This window comes from Xenopus tropicalis, chromosome 7 (assembly GCF_000004195.4).
Source record: "Xenopus tropicalis strain Nigerian chromosome 7, UCB_Xtro_10.0, whole genome shotgun sequence".
Lineage (NCBI taxonomy): Eukaryota > Metazoa > Chordata > Amphibia > Anura > Pipidae > Xenopus > Xenopus tropicalis.
Genome location: NC_030683.2, coordinates 8,314,126 through 8,321,278, shown reverse-complemented (window position 1 = coordinate 8,321,278; position 7,153 = coordinate 8,314,126). Strand labels below are relative to the sequence as shown.

At 42.7% G+C, this 7,153-nt stretch overlaps 1 long non-coding RNA gene across 1 annotated transcript; it reads left to right on the top strand.

The window, feature by feature from the left end:
* Positions 1–1,573: 1,573 nt before the first annotated feature.
* On the top strand, positions 1,574–2,371 carry LOC116412062. Its single transcript, XR_004223516.1, has 4 exons — positions 1,574–1,609; positions 1,804–1,869; positions 2,106–2,204; positions 2,305–2,371. It is a non-coding gene; the product is annotated as an uncharacterized LOC116412062 (long non-coding RNA).
* The last annotated feature ends 4,782 nt before the right edge of the window (positions 2,372–7,153 follow it).

Below are 7,153 nucleotides of genomic sequence, written 5' to 3'. Positions count from 1 at the left end.
CTCCCCTTCAGGCTAATAGCGATCTGCATAGCAGCATTAGTGGCCAACCAATTCTCCTGGCACGTGGCACGACTGGTAAGTGATATATTCAGCTGAGCGCCATAACACTTAGAGTAAGATATCTGTTAGCATTTAGACATATAACTCATCTGGCATCTATAAAATACTGTATTGTATATCACAGCACATAAATATAACTTTCAGAAAAAAAAGCAACTAACTGAAAACAATCTTCAACGTGGGCATTATAGTGACCAACTGGCTAGATGATTATTTTTTCTGGCATTAGGCCTTTGAAATGCACCAGGAACAATAGTCCCCTTTAGGCTGTTTCTAGTAATATAAGTGGTCCAGATTTAGAGGGAGCAGAGTATCTGCTCAGCCATTGGCCAGTTCTTGTGCTTTTACATTCAGCCAGTGTTAATCATGCAGTCGGCTAACTGTCAGTTGTCTTGGATACAGATAGCGCCGTGCCTTGGAGTCATTTGTTTGAGCCTACTACTGGTATTTATGAAGGACCCATCTGGAGGCAACACGGAAGAAGAGGATGAAGATGATGAACCTCAAGTTGAATGTTCCCTCTTTTCCTGTTTGAAGCCTCTGCTGACGTGAGTATCTCTTTATCTTTAGGCAAAAGGAGCTGACGATCTAGTCCCTCTGACATGTTTAGTTTAGCAAATACAAAAGCATTCATGTTATGTGGGATTGCAATGATTAATGTCACAAGAAGCCAAAGTAAATAAATTGAAGCTACAGAATTTCCATGAAACATTTGCGTATTGTCTATATCTGAATAAGCTGTATTATGTCTGCACTGAATGGGTGGGCATTCAGATTTATGTGACAATAAAAATGTCTTCCATTGGGGAACATTAAAGCAAATACATTGCAATAATAATCAGAAGCTCAGTTTTATGGAAACTATTTTTATATTGATATTGCAAAGTAATGTCTTTTCATTTTTTTGATGAATGAGAAATAAAAGTTATTCATGTGCCACTAATGTCACCTTTCCTCTTTCAGGTGGAGCTTTGCCCTTATTATGATAGGTTCCCTTAGTGTGGACTTTATTCACGAGGGCATGTTTGCAGTTATTCCTGATTTCTTGGACAGAACAGGAATGAGACGGGGAAACAATGGCCCCTTTCTTGTCTCAGAGTTACTACAGTGACTTGTAAGTTTCATTTCATACTCTCTTTGGATTTATCAAAACTTCTGTATATTATTAATTATAATACTACTAATAAGTGTTAATAAATCTCCAACATATTTGTAACTTGTATTTATATTATATTATGCTATTGGTAACCTAGCAATGGTTTTCCTGGCAGTAGAACATACACAAGGAATGTAGATATAATATGGTGCAACACAGAAGTCGGCAGTTTGTACTCAACACCCTTGTCTTTCTTTCCCCTAGTATGATCTACTCAGCAATCAAATGTGCAGCGGATGTACTCGGCATGCTGTTAGGGATGGAAATCAGCAAGCTATTGAGCAAAGAGCCTCACAGTGCAGATCCATGGGTCTGCGCCGTAGGACTCTTTGCCTTTACACCCATCTTTTCTTTATTTTGTTTTTCATCAAAGATGGCATTGTCCTTCCATGTGTGAGTATTATCGGTTTAATCTAACATGGGTTTATGTTTATTTCCTTGCACTGTGTATGTAGCTGTGGCTTTAGGACAAGGGTACAGGGCTAGCAGTAGGTGGGTGACAATAGCCAATGGCAGATTTAGGGCATTTTTGGAGGGAATGACTTGTTTGCTTTCTATATCTGATTTTCCCTTCTCTCGCCCTTCAGGTATTCCTCTTTATCAGTGGAGTTTTCCTGAGCTTAAACCAGGCCCTATCAGAGGATATGATGCTGGTAAGGAACTTTTCATGCACTTTTGTCTGTTTCTCTATAGCATGATCCATAGCTGGCTAGGGCAATATCATCCTCGATTTGTTCTGCTAATGATAATGTAATGCCATCACTGGCAGTCATCTATCAGGCTCCTTTGGTCCCTCAGTGACTAAGTAATGCAATTCCTGTAATATCTGCCTTTGTGCTGTTCCTTGTGAAGCAATCCCTACCCTCACTGACTCTTTTCTCTCCCCCAGTCTGTAATACGGCCAAAATTCTACACAATCGCTGGACAGCTACAGGCCTTCCTGACGCGGTTGATTGCAGGCGTAGGTGCTCCATTTATTATTGAATATGTAAGTACAATCTGTTCTGATTTATTTTAGAAATTTTAAATGTGTCAGAACTCTATAAATAAAGAATAGTTATAATTACTCTATCTTTTCTATCTGACAGATATCTGTTAAGATCCAGGAGTCGAATTCTGAGAAGACTTCCTTTGAATGCATGCAATTTGCCCTAATGTTTTAACAGTAGTGGCAGTGATTGGAGGAACCTGCTTCCTTTATTTAAATTTGAGCTTCAAAAGGATCGGGAAGCAGCGGACAAGAACGCTACCCCAAGACAATCTGATGTGGAGAAAAGCTTGTTCAAGGTACAAAGGGTATAGAGAGATACAGGGGACAGAGGATAGAGGGGGAGGAGCTGGAAGTGGGAGAGGGAGGGAGGAAGGGGTTGGGGAGCTGGGAGAAAAGCTCCCCCCAGCTCCCCCTCCCCCAACTCCCCCTCCCTCACCCCCCAGCAACACTCTGAGACAAAAGCTGGTGCACCTTAAAGACCCTACACCAAAGCACATGTATGTATGTATGTATGTATGTATAACTTTATTTATAAAGCGCCACAAGGGTACGCAGCGCTGTACAGTCTTACAGAATACAAAATTACACACAGGGAGGATAAGTGATATAATAAATAAATACAATAAATACACATATGTATATATATATATATAAGTGCCATGTAGTATGAGACACAGTAGGAAGGAGGTCCCTGCCCCGTAGAGCTTACAATCTAAGTGGTTGGGTAACATACAGGCACAAACTGGAAGGTAAGAGTGCATCAGGTATGGGCATTTGCCCTTAAGCGCAGGACTGGGCAAAATAATGTCTTATTGCTCCAGAAGGTAACAGCTGAGTTTTTTCTTAAAGAGAGTTAGTGAGTGTTCCCTACGGAGGGATTCAGGGATAGAGTTCCAGAGGTAAGGAGCAGCGAAATAGAAAGGTTTAAGACGAGAGAGCGCAGTGGGTGTGGGTGGTGTAAAGAGACGGAGGCTCTGAGAGGAGCGGAGGAGACGACCAGGAACATGTAGGGAGACCAGTGAGGGAATGTAGTGAGGAGCAGAGGAGTGAAGGGCTTTGAATGTCAGCAGAAGGATTTTGTAAGCTATCCTTTGCTTGACAGGCAGCCATGCTAGTGAGCTTAATTGAGGCTGAGCAGGATCCCTCTTAGGAGAGTGCAGGAGGATCCTGGCAAGCAGAGTTTAAGATTGATTGGCAGGGGAGAGAGGTGGGAGTCTGGGAGGCCGGTTAGTAGGAGATTGCAGTAATCTAAGCAGGAAAGGATAAGGGCATAAATTAGTGTTTAGGCTGTTGCTTGTGAAAGAAAGGGGCGTATCTTGGCAATATTGCGGAGGAAAAAAGCGGCAGGTTTTGGCAGTGTTATTAATATGGTTAGAGAAGGAGAGGGACTGGTCAAAGATAACCCCAAGGCAGAGTGCAGAATTTACAGGGTTGATGGTCATGCCATCAATAGTAATGGTGAAAGGAGGAGGAGGGCCAGGTTTGGGCGGGAAGACCATGAGCTCTGTTTTAGCTCATGAAAAGTAATGTGGTCTATGCTGACCAGTGTAGTGAAGAGTGCTCTGACTTGCACAACGTAAGGGGGGGTAACTCCTCAGGACAAGACTCAGCAGTCTATCTACACCTCAAAGAAGAAAGAAGAGAGAAGAAAGAAGAAGGACACTTTTTTGAGGACAGTAACGTGCATATTTTGGACCAAAAAGGACAGATAGTTTGAAAGAGGCCATTTATGCCAGCCTGGAAAAACCATCCGTGAACAGAGGGAGGGGGCCTGCGACACCGCTTGTCATCAACACCACAATGCCGCTTTGACATCCTTACCCCGGCGGTTTTACAACAGTTCACACTTCGTCATGTACTTTGAAGGATTAACCAATGCATCATTGAGATCATGGTACCATTGTGACTGGATCATGCCTTCTTACACCTGTCAGTTCCAGCCAACACCTAACCTGAATAAGTTCAAATAGAACTGTTGTGATTGGATGTTCGTGTCTGTACTACCCTCAAGGGTTTAAATACCAGGGAATTCCCTACCAGTCATTTGAACTGAAGAAGCCACTCGGATGAGTGGTGAAACGTTTTTCAAGAAAAACTCAGAAAAGTCCAGTTGTTTTAGACTTAATTCTACTAGAAACTGGTATATCATTGGCCTGGATGAATGAGAATCTTAATAGACATAATCATTATTCTGTTTATAATTAACATGTCAACTTCCTTATGTAATAAGCAACTTTGATGATTTGTTATGAAAAGTTTTTTAAAAATAAAAAAATAAATAAATATATATACTGTACTGGTGTGACATTAGCCTTAGGCCAATATGGACCCACGGCTAGTAACATTTATTGTACCTAATCCCATACGTCAGAATATAAATATATATATTATATTATTCATCAGTCCCAATTTGTCCCGCTGCCCTCTTTGCCAACTTAATTATATTGCAGTATGAGAAAGAAAATATTGTTAGCAAGGCTTCTGATAATATATCTTATACCTTCAGTGCACAGACTGCTATTTGGAAGGGTTTGTATTGAGTTTCCCGACCTTTCAACATTTTAAAACGCAGATGGGGGTGAGCGAAACTTATTTGGGAAACCCATGGATCATAATATCAACATGCTGCCGGTGCCCAGCCACTATCAGAGGTATCGCCTACTCCCACTGTTTCAGCCCATGTATTAACAGTGACCAGATAAAACACCAGTACAATGGAGGAAAACATTTATGAGATTTTACAATAGGGGACAGGCCAATCGGCTTACAGCATAATGAAAACTGACGTGCTGTAGCTGCCTGAACGGTATCTGTAGGCCCATGCTCATAGGGACAGACTGTCCATCTCCCCCACACAGGCAAACTGTGTAACATCCAACACAAACTTACATGCACCGCCACATACGTGTGTATATTGTGCCATGCCCATGTGGCCTGTACTATGTGGGCAAGACTATTACTCCTTGAATGAAAGAATTGGGAGCCACAGATCTGCCCTTAAAGTGCAGATAAAATCTGCCAACGGACTGCATCAGCAGATTATTGGTCTGTGTATGGGGCTCCACATACATGAGCAGATGTGGATTAGGAAGGTTTAAAGATCCTATCGGGGCAAAGAGTGCATTGCCTTGTTCATCCAGTCCATGGCGCAATGGCCGCATCCCATCAACGTGATCCAATCAGATGAATCTCATATCTCAGGTGAAAGATTCTCTCGTTGGAAACTGGGCCAAAATAGGGCAAGAAACTTTAGAATACCGGCTTGGTTTACTCGCATTTCACCGCTATGGCGAAAGATTTCCAATTTTCCCAAAATGAAGCAATCGTGGCCTTGGTCCCTCAACATCAAAAACAGGAGAAAAAACCGCAAAGGTCACCGTAATAATAATTTGAAAACAATTTACTTTATTAAGCAACATCTCTATTGCCTTACGCGTTTGTGCTCCAAGACCATAAGGCAATAGAGAAGTTGCTTAAAACAAGTAAATGGACCTGGAGCGCGTTCTACTTTTGGTGAGTTGATGTTGAGCTGGACACGGTGATATTTATTATAATAATAATAGTGACCTTGCCTTACATGAACCGGAAGCCTGCAGGTTATACCATCTGGGCAGTGTCCCCACGTGGACTTAACGAAAATCTTGGACTTTCGGCTGATATTAAACCGCCTTTTAGCTTTATCCGCTGTTTAATATTCCTCTGATATCTATCTATGAATATATGTTTTATTACTATTGTCCAATACCTGTGTGCGTGTGTCTTAGTGACCATGTCCGAATTATCTAAATATACAGCAGTTGTAAACAATGACATTAGCCGGATGTAGATTGGATACCAGTGCGTCTTGCTTAATGACAAAGAAAAATGTACTATTTTGTGTGTGAGCTGCTGTCACGATCGGTAACCCAAAACCCAGAACAATAGCCAAGGGCCCGGTCACGGCTCACGCTTCTGCCTATAACAGCCACCTTTGGCTTCGGGTGGAGCCCTCCGCTACTCGGGTGCCGCCAGGTCTTACATGAGAGGACCAAGGCAAAGGTTCTGGGCAAGCAAGGGTACCAGATCGTTAGAGAAGGACTGGGGGAGATTACTGGGTCGGGTGTCAGCAGGCCGGGTCAGAACCGGAACAGGAGCGCAGTACAGAATCAGGATCCAGAAGTCACACAGGCAAGGGGTCAGTCCAGGCGGAGTTCACTCGGAGTCAGGATACAGGCGGGGGTCAGACCCAAATACACAACTAACCCTACCTACATGTATATACACGGGTTACACAGCAGGGAACCAGGATCTGTCAGCTCATATAGAGCAGTGGTAATGATACTGCCCAGCAGCCTGCAGGTCTCCGGTTCAATTCCAGGCAGGATGTTACACAGCCGATATATATCATATAAGTAAAACACTACAGTTATTGTTTATCTGCAAAAGCTACAAATTCCCCCCTAACCCAAATGTGGAAAAAAATGGAGGGGCTTCTCCAAAAAGGTCATCAATTCAGTTGCTGTATTACACTGCCTGTTACAGATGTGCCCTACGGGAATTTCCCATGGGATAAATATTATATGGGTGCGCAATGGTATAATAATTGGCAAAATTGGCTGCACTATAGATCTGCCATTGTTATTGCACAAACCCATAACGGGCAGCTTATCTGCTCATGTGGTTGAGGGGTGGAGGAGAAGTTGAGGGGCAGAGGGGAAGTTTTATGACTTTTCCAAAAATCACCTCAAAACTTCCCTTATGCAGCACCTTATCTCCTACAGGCTGTTAGGCAGCCATATAAACCCCCTAAATATGAACCCCAGAGGCTACTGAACAGTTCCATGCCCACTGTACATAGGTTTATCAAGGAAGTGCTAAAGTGAAAGCGGCTTCATATAGGCAAAAGGAATGTTCAGTACAAGCCCCATTCATTGGCTCATGTTGAACAGGGCTGCAGTCTGTCTATC